Genomic DNA, 15,650 nt, shown 5'->3' with positions numbered 1-15,650 from the left:
CAGAGAGGCGCAAAATGCTTGCGCAATGTGACTATACAGCTCACGAACAACATTTTCAATATGATTATTTAAAGCTGCCTGCGAATGCATGGCTTCACATACAGCACGCCCAGCCAGTCCACAGTCCCCACAGATTAATTAGTGCAGACATCCCCACCTTCAAACTTACACCTAACTTTGTTCTCATTCCGTGCCAGGTCTTTAATTAGCCATCACACTGTTTGTTCCACGCTATTTTTACAGCCAATTTCTTTTTGTTTGCCGTCTCCTCTATTATGCTGTGTCAGCCTGCGTGGAGGCCACACAAACACATTAGGCCGTTTTTTTTTTCTCTTTTATTGTTTGCTTTGTGTCAGTAACCTTAATGCGTGTTGTTGTTTTTTCTCCTCTGACTTAGGAAAGAAACGCATCTTACAACTTACTTTGCTGAGCAGTTAATCTGCTAGGCTTAATTACTGCTGTAGCCCATAGTCAGCATTCAGAGATCAGAGGCTTGTCTTCATACAGTAGCTCACCCTTAATTAGTGTATATAAATATGTGTATATACATATATATAGTAACAAACAAGTGTGTAAAAGTGTTAAAAAAAACTAAATCTCAGAACACATGATCATGGGTCACATCCTCCACATTTGTGTCTTCGTTTCATGCAGATTTGTTATTTGCACAAAACTGTGCCTCAGTGTCTTTGTCTCTGTCAGTCTCCGCTTTCTTCCATTCAACTCCCCGAAATCACTTATTAAGAACAGTTGTAACCATATTGCCTTATTAATTCATGCCCTGTTTTCAAGAGTAGCAGCTTGTGAGACAAGGGGGTGGGGACGCGCATCTCCACCGCTCATTGTGTAGCTGTTTGTGTTTTACTTTGTAATCTGTTGCTACTCTCTTTTTTTTACACTATCTACAGCAGTGTGGCTGAACAAGGGTGGGGGGGGGGGGGCTGCGTAGAGGCGGCGGGTTGGATGAAAGCTGGTGGGACAATTTATCATTCTGTTTCTCCCTTGTCAAGTCAAAACCCCAGACTGTTCTTCTCTTAGCCGAGGAGCAGTGATAACAATAGGCGAGCAGTCGAGCCGATTCTAACATCTGTATTTCACACACAATCCCCCGCTGACCGGGGTTTGAGCGTTACCCCTGCAGCCCCTGACGCAGCGAGATGCCTGCCTCCTCACTTTGGCAGTTGAAGCCCCAACGTACCCCGGCAGAGATAAACAGCTGAATGCGTAAGGAGCCAGCGAGATGAAATGTAAGAACAATTTGACTTGACGCACCGCATATGCACACACACACACACACACACACACACACACACACACACACACACACACACACACACGCCCCCTCGTCCATCCGCTCTATCCCTGCGTTAGAGGCATCATCTCGGCCGTCGTCTTTGCCGAGCGGTGGATATGTGCTCTTGAAAGTGAGCGCGATCATCAGGAGTAATTAAAAGGGACGACGTGGAGACGGAAGCGCTCCTTTATGGTTGCGCGGTGTCTTAGCGGGATGAGATCAGAGGAGCAGGCAGTGGTGGAAAGGCGTTCAAAGACGCACACATCACTGTGGATTAAGTGTTAGACAAGCACCCAGGACACACAACAGGAAGAACAATACAGCACCGGTTGAATTTAAGTGTCTGTTTGTACTCGCTGTGCGTTTCTACTCGTTTCCCTCGGGCATCATTTTCACCTCGCAAAATATGGCTGGAAAATCTTTTTCCTTCCACTTGAGCACAGACGAGTTCATTCCTCTGTTGGTATTTCTAGTGCTGAAAGTCTGGCTGTTTGTTGCAACTTTGCCAGTGTCAAAAAAAAAATCTTGCCTTTGAAAAAAAAGAAAAAAAAAACTCACTTAAGATTTTGATCCAAGATTTTGTGAGGCTCTGGCATTTGGAAAATTCAGTGGGGAGGTATGAGTCAGAATAAAATCCTGGTCCTGGTCAATGTGTTTATACATGCATTTATACATTCTTTACATCACATACTACAGTACATATAAATGTATGTACGATATATATTAAAAAAAACAGAATTATTTTGAAATAGTTAGTTGATTTTGGTTAAAAAGTGGTATTTTCATAAATTTTCATAAATGCTGACCAATCAGCTTTAGAAGATCCTGATGGACAGGACTCATACAGACACGTTGCACTGTATCCACGTCTACTGTCAAAGTCACATAAACACAACTTCAGTGTATTCATTCATTTGCATCCAATGCTCCCGTTCCAGCACAGCATCAAAGACATACATAACCATGGGACAATGCAGCTCTTGGTATTTTTCATTGTATCAGAAAATTAGCATCTGGTTCAACAGACACATGGGAAACAAGGAGCAGCATCTGATATGAAAGTGATCATAAACAGCCGCTGATTGCTTTGAATATAATAAAAATGCTTAAAGAGGAAGAATGAAGGTCTTTACTGTAACTCACTTTATTCACCTAATAGGTTTTATATTAATTAGCTTCCTTAAATTACTTACACAGTCCGGTAATGCATTTATAATGAATGCAACGCACTGAATGGTTCCGTTTTGCACAGCTACATGACGAATATTGCTGTTTGCACTCGTAGAGCAGTTCGCAGGCGCTGGCGTTTAGCGAATGCGCTCCCATTATTGTATGGAGTACGGTCAACACCAGCAAGTGTAATCAAAACATAACGGGGGTAAGAAGCGATGGAGCAAAGTTTCACAAGGGTTTTCATAATCACAACGTGACCCAAACGACTAAACCAGTGTTTACGCTCTGCTGCTGACGAGGACGGACCATAAAAAGACCAATTACAATCTCTTTCTCTCTCCCAAGTAGTGCACCTGTGTTTTACAGGTAATGTGGACTCCTAGAGTGGAGTCCTTCCCACGAGCCGACCATCGCTGCTTCACACTTCCTGGTTTAAAGACAAGTCACGGAGACCCCGCAGGTGTTGTTAATGGCAGCACATCTGATCCATTAAGAAAACCAGCCACGCCGAAATCCAGCAAAAAAGCCCAGACGCTCTTCTTCCGGTTGGCTTCTCATTCCTGTCACACTGTTTTCACCAGCCACTTCTTTATTTGTATTTTCTACCCCTCCAACAGCTTCTAGACTATACAAACATTTTTCACAGCCTCTGGCAGTTTGGCTGGAGTTTGTCTTCCTTACCTAAAATGAATATATAAGTATTTTTCCAATGTTGCTGTTGAAGCTGACACATGAATTATTTACACATTCATAGGTTAGAGCATCTCCCACCCAGAAACAATGAGGAATAGCAGATTCATGTGGCTTAGAATAATCGTTCAAGTCGGATGTTGCGCAGTTTCGTTCAGATTCTCATCACAGAGACAGTTTCCACCCAGCAGGACATATTATTACCATTTTAATTCGGGGCTCAAGTTGACTTCTCCACTCTTCACATACCATCAACCACTGAGGCCATAAATATGCATCGTCTAATCAAAACACACATTCGAGCTTAGTTCAGCCTCGTGTCTTTCCCTTTTTCGTGCCTCTACACTGAAGTGTGCTAAACAAGCAGGAACCTCCACGCAGCTTTGTGAAGCTGTCTCATCAATGGAACAGGCTGTCTCTGCCAAATAGATGAACAATGTAAATGGTACAAGTTTCTGCCAATTTGCATGATGAGGAAATGGTATGCTGGGCAACGTCCCCGCTGTTGATGAAAAGAAATATGGAAAAGGGTTTCTATATTTAGGATCCCCATGAGCATTCAGTTCGGGGGTGGCTCTCTGTGAGCACTGGGATGAAACATTGGTAGTGGCTGTTTTTAACCACCGCCGTTCGACAGCCACGGCGAGCTACAATTTCAGGAATCGTGGTCTTGTCCTTAAGCGACGGCGGATAAAGCGGCGGCGGCATCTCAGGGTACGGAATCGAAGACGGAGGTGCACGAGGCACGAAACGCATCAATTTTCCATTCCGTGTTGGACGCACATGGGGGGGGTTGTAATACGTGTGCCACAGGGGTGTGAGGGGCCGGGAGCAGAACCCTGAGTGGGCCCCTTCAGTACAGTACCATCGGGTAGCGATTACTGCAGCCCGGACCCGCTCGCTTTTCCACTCACGCCGGGGGAGGAGCCGAGCAGCCTGATTATAACCTATACAGGTGCAGGAAGTGTGTGTGTGTGTGTGTGTGTCCGTTTAGACAGATTATAGAGTATATACTCCACAGGCATACTGTTGTAGCCGTACCACTGATTAACACAGCGAGGGTAAAATGACTGAGTGTTGCATGGGGACTGGGACAAAGAAGGCCCGAAAAGGAAAATAATAGTGCGGAGAAGAAGAAGGGCTGTCTGTGGGAGTGGGTGGACAATTTGATGAGATTGCCCACTTTGGGTGTATATATGTGTGTGCGTGTGGGGGGGGGCTATAGCCTGTGTAGATGCTACGAAACCTGTTGTTAGCATTTTCCATTACAACTTGACAGTCTCTCTCTGAAGTTAGCAAACATCGCATTATTTCTTTCCTTCAGCTCCATATCCGCGCCCGGAGGCTCCGAGGCGACAAGTTAAACCTACCAGGCGATTAGCTACACAATGACCCCCGCTCGCTGCGGCGACTGGGCGACGTTAGCCGGCGGTTTCACGTGAGCAATGCTGGCGAGCGACATAACCGCAGCCACGACGCAAAGCAATTAAAGTTTGAGGCGCATGTCAACGCGGGTGATGTACTGTATGCGTGAGGCACGCGTCTGCGCACAAACGCTCCGAGAAGCAAACTGGATCTGGTGAAAGTTATTTTTTTAGTTTACCACTAGAGCAAGAACAGAGCATTCCTCCAGGGGTGTTCAGTTCAGGTTCACTTCACACATTTTGTGTTGCCTCCACACAACACTGCCTGACACGGCCCTTCCTACTCTCATTTGGAACGACTTCACAGCCCATGCCTCTGCCTCTCCGTGTCCCTGGCCTCTCCTTGGCCCCATCTCTTCCTGTTTCCTTGCATCAGCTCCATTTTTGTCTTGAAGTGTCTGTGAGAGCTGCGGTCCGAGCCAGAGGGGAGGATCGATGAGCGGCTGGGCCTCTTACTGTAATCACTGACCCGTTCCCCAGCCACCATTTGGCCCCTGACCTCCTTTTCCTCAGCTCCGAGCGCCGAGCTTTATTTCTGCAAAGCCGGGGTCCAAGAGGTCGTAATGATTTGGGTTCACGCAGGTTGTAGCAGTGGAGCTGACTCCAACTCTGGAAGTCGCGACGGATTTCGCTCTGACTGTTGCCATAACTGCACCATGTTACCAGAAGGCACAGTTTAACATGTCATACACAGTACGTATATGTCCAGACAGCCAGGTCGTCATTTTAATTTCCTGTCGCAAGGAACAACACTAAGTCCGACTTCACTCTGGGCTTCCGCTGAGGAGCCTCTTCCACCGAGAGCCTCCAGTATCTAGGCTGCGCACTGTACCTGCGGGTGTTTTGATAAATCATAACTTAGACAGTCCAGATACTCGTCTCCATGGCAACGCTTAACCCTTGTGCATTGCATCTGCAGTGCTGCATAGCATTTGGACGGCTCCAGCGATGGAAGCATGAGAATTTGATTGATGTCCAGGGTCAAGTAAACAGTTCTTTACACACATTCATAGTCATGGTGTGTGTTACTGAACCTTTTACCTCAGGAATCCGTCAGGTGAAGATCTCCCGGGGTGTGAGCTCCGGCCCGGAGACGCTCCTCTGAAAAGAATTTGCTGAATCGCTGCTAAAATCAAATGGCGGACTAAAAAATTCAAGCTAATTAACTGTTAGTCAACAGGGGCTCTGACTTTATTTCTGCTAAAGCAGCGTGACAGCACGACGGATGTCGGATAACAGCATCCGTCTTGCTCTAATGTTGGAGGAACAGGTTTTCTACGTAACGCGGAGGGTTGATGGGGGTCATTATTTACAATAACAGCACTCTCTCCGAGAAGCTGAATGCTTAATCTATCATCTGCGAAGCATCTACACGCAGCCATTTCCCCTTCGCCGCGCGCTGCCGCAGCTCCTGTGCAGCGAGCGCTGGTGGCAATCACGTCGAATCCTGCTGGCTTCAGAACACACATTTGTGGAGGCATGTTGATACTCTCTGTAGCCCTTCGTGCTGCTTCACTGTGCACTGAATCATTAAATTATAGTGTGAAATGAAAGGCGCTCCCCGCAGACGCGAACAGTCGTACTGTATGTGCAAGTCTCATGTGCACCCTCATCTTGTCTGAATGCAAAGTGATCAGCGGCATCTGAGTGCTGAGCATGTGTGTGTGTGTGTGCGTGTGTGTGTGTGTGTGTGTGTGTGTGTGCGCGTGTGCTCCTAATCTCACACACACTGGCTCGCTGCTTGTTGCTCATGACTTAATTGATTCCAGCGTTCAAACAGACTGCGCTGTCTGTGCCGGGAGAGGCCTGATCGAGTTAAAACGACTCCCTTTGACTCGACTTATTGCAAAGTCACGAGGCAAAAGTTTACTCCGCCGTTGGAAGCGCAGAGCTCAGGGCTTTGCTTTCATTGGGAAGTTCCTGTGTTGCTTTTTTGTTGTGTTGCATTGTATTAATTTCTAACACCAATGGCATTCAAGGTAGAGTAGCAAGTGGAACATCTAATATAAAAACACATTCATCATGTTGACATTGCAATAATCACATTAAGTTCCCTCATTATTTAAACAGTGAGACTGTACAGTATCTTCGCCCAAATAGGTTTGAAAATATGAATTTAATACTTATTCATAATGTGCCCCAACGCCTGTCACACTAAGATGACGGCGCCCTGCTCCGGCTGATGCATGCTGCTAAACAAGGTTACTGCTTTCTACACGTGAGAGAATCAACCCGTTAGCTTCCATTAGACCTCGTCCTGCCGTGTCACTCATGAGCATCAGCTCGTCTCCACCAGCAGCAGCATCTGCTACACTGGAAATGAAGTCTCCTTCCTGTCTAAGGAGCCATAATCTCAGGCAGCAGTCAGTGTTGCTCTGTGATCCATGTGTTCAATATGTTAGAGAGACGGGGTGCAGCCATTCTTTGGCTCTCAGAGGATCCGAGCTACTGAGGAGGCTGCATTAGGCGCCTAAAAAAAGATCTTTGTTTATCCTGGTGTAAGCGGGGAATAAATAATGAATTAATTGTTTCTTTCTTCAGGCGTCCTTTGCTTTGATGCAGCGTGAGCTTTGAAAACTTTGGCATCAGACGGAGTTTTGCCAGGTAGCTGCCTAATTACACATCCAAGGCCTGGCTGTCTGACTGATTGTGTTTTTACACTATCACTAAAGCTGCAGTCTGCCCTCTGAGGCACAGACGTCCTCTTGAAAACAATAAAAGGGATTAATAGCGATTCTGTTGGCCAAATTATTTGTCTTAACGGAGCGTGTGACTCCACACGCAGAGCAAAACGTCTAAACTGCTCTTATATCTTGTCCCAGTATATGAGATAACGTATAGTGGTGTAGTGCTACAGTAAGCACGGAGGAGATCAGACAAGCGGCTGATTTATCGGTAAACCTTTAGCCAGTACTGACTTTAATCTTACTGTACACGCGAGGAAACATTTGATCAATATCAAAATCCGCTGTTTTGAAACTTTTACAGATGCCCTGCTCTCGTCTCTGCACGCCCTGAGTCCTCCGGCTTTGCCCTCGCTCTTTCCTGCTGCAATTTTTCTGCTTCACCCCGAGATCCAGTGTTCTTCTGCACTTACAGTTTCTGCTGGCGAAAAAAAAAAAATGAAACAAGAGCTTCTTTGTTTCCACGAGGAGAGTAACGTAATCAAAAACAGAGAATCGTAGTGGCCTCTCTAGATAATCAGCAGATATTTGTGCGTTTTTGAGTGGGTGGGCTGTCAGTGTGACTGCTAGACTGACTAATGAATGGTGGCATTCAGGCTCAGTGGCCAGCGTTGGAAAAGATGCGCATCTTAGAGCAAGATCGTCATGCTGCTCGTGAGACCTTTATAAAAAATATATATATTATATATTTATATATATATATATATAAATATAGACATACATTACTAATTGTATGCAATGCCCTGTGACATCACATGCATTCTAGAAGTAAAAGCAGGCTCTTTATGATCCAATGCAGCGGCAGTGATGTGATAATCATCTGATACGATCACATGGGGGTGAGTCATTATTTGTTTGCCCGTCTCCCAGATAATAGCACTTGTGAGGGAGCGTTAATGAGCTGGGAGGCACAGACGTACAGAGGATGGCACTGAGTCAGAACAAGCTTTCAGAGGTCAGCGGGAAAGGTTCCGACGCTGAAACGCCGCCATTATCAAAGGATCGATGCATCAATATGCAAAAAACCTGCAGGGCCGCATATGAATATGCATCGTGTGTGTGCACTGATGTTCAGTCCCTTTTTCAATAGGCTCACACCTCCTGGGCGTCGTCAGGAGGAACGAGCAGCGTCTCCAAAATGAAAAAAAGTCTAAACTTGGATGACGCGCGGCACTTCCACGCGTTCCATTAACACTAACGAGCTTTTGTGACTTTCTCCTGACATTGAGCCGAGTCGCTCTCGTCCGAGTCGGGCTGATGCCAGTCGAACAGTGTGGGCGTGTTTAATGTTCCCACAGCTAAGACCAGTAGTAAACAGGCGGCCCAGCACCATCTGCCTCTTTATGATCCCTGGGTTGGTTCCGCCTGACTTACAGTATATCTCCTTTTACACGCTGTTTAACGGCAGCTCTGAGGCCGAAGTCTCACTTTACACATACATGCAGAAACGATCAGAAAATACAGAGAAGCAGATCGTATCTGCATCAATTCAACACTTGCTCATTGGCTTCGTTCTGACCATGTCAGAGGCTCGTGAGCGTCTCATGACCAGGAAGCAGCAGAAATATGTCCAACACTGCACCTCCTCCTACTCCTCGCCCCCCCCCCCCCCACAGTCTGTCTGCTCCCAGTGTCCTGGATCTCCTCGCTGCCCCCCCCCCCCCGCTGCTGCCTCCTTGTGTAATTCATCGTTTAAGAACGTTAGTTAGAAACGGGCCTATTAAGGAAAAAAAGGAGAGAAACATCCTGATCCTCTCCCTGACGAGCGCGGTTCTTACTGGAGGGATTCAAGTCTGCTGGAATCTCACCTCTTCCGGTGGAGGTGGGTTAAGTAGGTTAGCAATGATTTGGCATTTCAGAGCGCGGAAACAGGAGACATTAAAAGCCCTCACTATTATGCTACATATTAAGATTGGATTCCTTTTGAGGAAGGCTTATTGTCGACAACTGAGGACCGGGGGAAGAAAATGTGGAAGTACAGGAGAGGATTGAAAGAGGAGCTGTGAATGAAGGTGTTGCTGAATATCCTGTTGTTCTGGATTTGAAGCTCGAGAGCTCCGATGGCTGGAAGTTCTTCCGCTCACGGTTCAGGCGAGCGGTCGTTGCACGTTGTTTTCATAGCTGTGCGGCTCATGTGTCCCGTGATGGACGGGGACCGAGCGGCGTCCCCGTCGTCCCGCCGATGCCGTCGCATCACCGCGATACGCCGATAGCGCCGCAACAGGAAGTCGAAGCCTGTTTGGCCTCGCGCTCCTCGCAGGCAGCTCCGCTCATTGATTTGGGCTTGGGTTTTTAAAGGGTTTGGGTTTCCTAACGATTCACCTGCGGTCCTTTTCCTCTTTGACCAGAAAGAGCGCGCCCCTGGGACGCCGCCGAGTGCTATATCGGTCTGTCCATCTCGGCTGAGAAGCTCCTCTGTGGTACAAGCCTGTCTATTCAGAGCGTCGCCCTACAGGAAGGCCAGTGGGCAGAGTGGGCGTGGGAATGGGATTCAGCAATGACCGGATATAGGCTGTGTTGCACGGACATATCGAGTGCGATGGAATGTCTACAAAGACAAGTGTTTGACAATTTGTGCGTCGGCGCCAATAATGCCAATTTAAGGTATAAAGAAACTGTATGCGATATCCAAACACAGACTATAAGTCCTTAACAAACAAAGAGGTCTTCAGCAACCGCCTTGTTTAAAGTGGCTCAAACCGAGAAGTGTGCGGGCCTTCCATGAAAAAAGAAAAAGCATTTGTTGTGTTTTAATAATGACAGATATTATGTCTCAACTGGAAGGGGAGTTGTGCGTCGCGGAGACGAGGGAGTGATTGACACGTCTGCATGAGCTGTCTGGTAATTGCGTCTGACTCCTTCAACAAACACAATGAAGGAAGCGCGTGGAGTGGGCGGATAATGGTGGTGGTGGTGGTGGGGGGCATCAAAGCGTTAGCGACAGCCGCTAAGCTATCGCCGCGCTATCCGAGTGTCACGTCTCCTGCTCCACAGCCATTAGGAGCCAATCACACCGCGAGGAGCGCTCTGATTGGAGGTGACGGTGGATTATTATGGGCTGCGGGGTAATCACAGCGGAGTACTTTTTTTTAATTATCATTCATGGAATAATCACCATTCAACGGCCGAATGGCTCCTTTTCTTTGACACGACCTCCGTCTGAGGCCAAAGAGCTTTCTTCTCTTTGAGCTATTAGTTGGAGAAAAAAAAGCGTCTGATATAAGTCTGTCTGGCTTTGTAATGGATTGCCACCACAGGGACACGGGTTTGTTCATTGGAAATCTTAAACAAAACACAAGGTCTTTTGGCCCTGTCTGATTCGAGAGTGGGGAAAGCGGGATTGGCTATTATCGCGCGGGGGTTGCCGCCGAGGAAGCGCTGGGAGGCTGCAGCCAGACCCCAGGTGCACTGCCATACACAGAGGAAATTGAGCAAACAGGAGATAAGTGAGATGGAGGGTTGTCTCCCACCGCGGCGCTGCGGCGCACAACCATCCCTCACCATTAGGTTTTCACTCCACTCTGCTCCTCTGCATCAACCTAATCAAAAGTTAACACTTGCCAGTGCGCGAGGCGTTCGAGGGACGCGACACGGTGACGCGGGTGGGGAAGAGCCTGAGGCGGGCGGAGAGAGACGGGCGATGCTCAGTCGGTGGCGGAGCAGCAACGGTGCAGATGCAAAGATCTGAGAGCGGTCGCATAACAGCGGCTACATGTAGCGCCCGTTCTGTTGTGAAGTCCAAGGTTCATCATCGGGTTCCAGATGTGGCGGCGCCGGGGGCCGCGAGCACACGTCTTCACCCATCACAACATCCCCCCCGGAGTGGGTGGAGAGATGAATGAGGGGGGGCAGTCGCTGCTGGCTTGAATGCATCACTTAGATGGGGGAAAAGGGGAGGTTGTCGCGCGCCTCGGAGCACTTTTTGCGTTTTTTTTTGGAAAAACGTGGGGGCAGTTAATGGCGTCTGTGCTACAGTTCGGTTCTATCCCCTGAGAAAGCAGCAGTTCACCAGTGAGTTACCTCTAAAGTAATAACAATGCACACAGTACGACCTACTGTTTTCATTCATGGGCTGTGTATGATGTCACCACGTTGCATCATCCTGGAGGCCAGTGAGAAAACTGCAGCCGTCTACTATATTTTCCCACCGTGACAGGTTCTCGTCGCTCTCATTAAAAGTAATTCTAATGAATTACATCAAACAGACAAAGCAGCGCGCAGTAAACGGAGGCAGTGGCTTTGTGCGTCCGCCCCCGTGCGCGTCCGCAGCCCCGAAGAGACGCTCGCCGTACGATCCCCTTTTCAGCCGCGCGTTAAACGCACAGAGAGGCTAATTGTGCGTCGCTGGCGCCGCGGTTGTTTCGTTCGCGCTCGCGTGTGGGTGTCATTATCGCGAAAACACAGAGTGGGAGGCGCTGACATGTGTAGTGTGACGACAGCCCGCTGATGCGCTCGTTACGGCGCCGATGCCAAACCGTGTCAATACGTCCGTCCATTTTTGTTGTGTTATCATCATGGCAGCGTTACATCACCCACAGCTGATAAGACAGCACGGTTCCACACCATCCTCCCATTCTCCCTCTGTTTCTCCAACAGCAGCGGCTCCGGCCCATAATTTACTGGATCCAATTTCATTAGTCACTGGTTGGGAATGGAATCGGACAGAGGCTCCTGTCACTTGCGAAGATATCTGGGAGCGGTTGCTTCAATAGATCCTCAAAGGGAGTGACCTTTGCTGGATTCAGGGGGACGTGGGACGGGAGGGGTTGATTGAGGAGTCACTTAGCCCCGGTTTATTAAGTACAGTAGTTCTTCTTAAATCGTTCGGCTGATTTGCTCTGTTTTTTACTGGGGCTAGTAAAGATATGCAGGATCAGCCCCAGCAGCATTCTAGCGCGTAAATGATTGATGATCACTAATACCCCGTGCATTCCCTATTCATGGGAGCCATTCCGGCCGCGCAGACGAGTCGGCGGCGGCTCCCTGAGCGTCCGGCGTTTTCCACTCCTTCTCCTCTCCCACGTGCGCGGGAGGGAGTGGCAGCCCACCTGCATCTGCAGCCCGTAGCTCATCCCTCATTGCGCGTGCGCGCGAGTAATGAGGGAGATTGCGGCGCGAACGCTTCCTCCCGCTGCTCGCGCCGCCGCCGCGACGCCAATCAGCGGCGCGTTACAACTGAGACAAGCAAATAAGTAGAGCTCTACGCTTTATTACTTCACCTATTACCGAAGCGGGCGCCCAGCTGGTCCTGCAGATGAGCCGGTTGGGCCCCTGTCTGCGTGTGAGCGAGGGGGAGCGGCGACAGACAGACAGGCAGCAACTAAGGCCTTTTCACTGTGGATTGACTTCGCTCGTAACATTAGCGACATAAAAGGTGTCGCTGAATGAAAATGAGAGCGAGGTGAAGGCTGGAGGACTGAGCCAAGCGGCAAATAAATAAGCCAGCGACGGTGACGCTCGTTTCCCTTTCATTCGCTCCCTAGTGGTGATTTCGCGGCTCCGATCGATTCGAGTATTAAATAAATAAAACAAACATGAGGTGTTTTTCTTTCTTTTAGATTAGCACATATTAGAGCGACACCATCATGTCAGCAGAGACAGAGAGAGAGGGAGAAGCTGGGGATTATTACAGTGAAGCAATAAATAAACTAATACTGTAAATCTGCGTGCTGTTCCCTGTTAGCTGCTCGCTGCGCATCCTGCAGAATGTTTAGTTATGGTGAGAATGTTAAAAAGTCCCTCCTAGGAGCGTTTGTGGATATTATTCACTGACACTATGATCCCTCGCACATGTGGCTTTCTGAAATGTGAGGTGGAAGGAAAGCGTGTGCACAGCCCACACTTGTCTCTGGCTCCTTTCTTTCTTTCTTTCTTTTTTTTTTTAACCAAGCCAACGGTCCAATTATAGGGAGTGGAAAGTAGCGAGTGGAGGCAGAGTGGTGAGTATTGGAATACAATTTATGAATCATTAAGAGAAAGGGGACATTAATATTTCATAGCCCTTGGACCACCAACAAGTGCAGGACTGGGTTGGGTAAACAGCCGCAGCAGAATGGAATGGATGGGCTCCCGCGCGACCGCACCCCTCGCCGCACGTACAGTACGCTTGACCTTAAACACCAACGCACAGAAAGGCCGTAAACACAGAGGTGCTTCTGGGGGAATTGGAATTGCCGTCTGTGGGGTCGACGCGGTGGGGATTCTGAAATCACATCCCCAACACAGTCTTCCTCGCCCTCCTCTTGTGGCTCCTACTCTAAAATGCTGGCTCCCCTCTCTCTGCTCAACCCTTGAGCATAATTACTCCTCTATCTACAGACAGAGTATTGGTTTCCTCTAACTAAAGAGCAGCAGGCTCCTGCTTCCTCCTATCACTCCAGCCCTTAGCTGGGTCGCCTCTCCTAATCACCCTCTAAAAGCCTGGAACTATATCAAAGGGTGTGTGTGTGTGTGTGTGTGTGTGTGTGTGTGTGTGTGTGTGTGTGTGTGTGTGTGTGTGTGTGTGTGTGTGTGTGTGTTCGTGCGTGCGTGCCTGTGTGTGTGACTCAGCAGCACACACATAGAGTACACCTCCACGCACGCACGCACGCACACACACACACACACACACACACACACACACACACACACACACACACACACACACACACACACACACACACACACACACACACACACACACACACACACACAGGGCATTGTGCGTCAGATCAAAGCCATAAACCCCTCTGAGCTTGACACACTCTAGCTGCTGCAGCGTCGGAGCCGAGCTGCAGTAATTCTGCTGATACTGTATGCTGCTATTAAAAAAAACATGGAGAGGGGGGAGCGAGGCTCTTTTTTTTTTGCACAACGGGGGATCACAGGAGCCTCTCATTGTTCTGCAGAGGTGGTGTGTGTGTGCGCGCGCGCGTCTGTGTAGCGGAGACAGCAGCAGCGGTTGGGAAACGGAAAGCGATATGTGTTTAGTTACAGATCCCATCTCTTGATCCCCTGGGATGTGAGGACATCAGGATTTGTAGCGAGGCTGGATGATGCAGGTCATTGTTTGGAGAGAGCTCCAATTACAGCCAATACAACGCTCACATCCTGACATATAAGAATAAAATAAAACAAGCCGGAATAACTACAGCATATCTGCTCTGAGGGGAATACAACAGCTGAACAGAGTGTACAACAAGGGCCCCAGTCATATTTAGATTTCACAAGTGAAGACGTGTTTTTTTTTTTTCACCCCATCTCCACCTTTGTGTTTTCAGCTCTTTTCTCTACTTTACGCCGAATAACAGGTATGCATTTTCTTGAAAGGGGTGACATGACACAGTGATTGTCGGGTGCAGAGCAGCTGCTGCTGCCGCCGGTAATGGGGCGAACGCTCCAGCGTTTCGGGGGGGGGGACCTGCCAGAGGTGGATCCTCTCGGTTTCTTGGCACGTCTTCTCATTTTCGCCAGCAGTCGAGGGGTCTTGGAGCGGAGTGCTGCTGGAAGCTGCAGGCGTGGAGGTGGCACCGCGTGTATCATGTGTGGGGAGATAAAGGGCAGCTTTCTGCTGTGGGACAGGGGGGACGGCTAAATCAATAGACGGGGTCTTTGAGGGAGTGGGTCAGGCCACACATGAGGAGAGCGCTCTCCCTATTCTCTTTTCCTGCCGTGCCCTCATTCATTTTGCCTCCTGCTTTTGTTCCCCGTCCACAGGAGAACCGGGCCCTTTGGAGCAGCCAAAGCACGACTGTTGGCAGCTGTCTCTGTGGGAGGACAGGTACAGAAAGCAGGCATCTCCAAATCCGTCTTTTCTTTCTCCTCCACTTCCCCTTTCTTCCTTAACACCGCTCCGCTTTCGCACGGGATCCTGATGAATAATGTAGCGAGGCGCGACCTTTGCAGCTGGAGTTCAGGCCTGCGCTGCGATCCTTCTGATCTGATGAGCGCTTTTGATCCAACACACGCCCGGGTGCTAAGAGCCCTTGAGAGACAAAAAAGCCTCTGATAGACTCTACTGTACATGATTCGCCTCTCTGATCTCGGGAAATGACAATATTTACCTCAAAGTCAAACCACGAAAACTGAAGAGTCTCATTCAGTAACAAAAGGGAAGTCGACGCCACCTCGAACGGGGCTTTGTTTGTTTTCGGTGCCTCTGCGCTGCCGGTGCGGAGGTAATGCACCATGACAACCTTGCACCTCTTTGGAAGGTGTTCCAGCACCCTGGTGTGAACATAAAATCACACGTACAGTACAGAGGGCCTTTTTTTTCCTCAGCACCTCACAGCACATGCCTCTTATCAAGGCGGGTAATCCAACGAGAAGACTCACTGCATTTAATAAAGCTGATGCTGTGATTTGGAGGATTTATGTCTGCGCCCACAGAAGAACACTGGCTCAGCT

At 48.8% G+C, this 15,650-nt stretch overlaps 1 protein-coding gene across 7 annotated transcripts in view; it reads right to left on the bottom strand.

The window, feature by feature from the left end:
• Positions 1-15,650, bottom strand: part of LOC114855211 (chemokine-like protein TAFA-1) — an 83,071-nt gene that overhangs the window by 48,413 nt on the left and 19,008 nt on the right. The window lies entirely within an intron of this gene.

Source organism: Betta splendens, chromosome 5, assembly GCF_900634795.4.
Source record: "Betta splendens chromosome 5, fBetSpl5.4, whole genome shotgun sequence".
NCBI classification, from domain to species: Eukaryota; Metazoa; Chordata; class Actinopteri; order Anabantiformes; family Osphronemidae; genus Betta; species Betta splendens.
The sequence above is the reverse complement of the archived record's forward strand: the minus strand, read 5'-3'. Positions and strand labels throughout refer to the sequence as shown.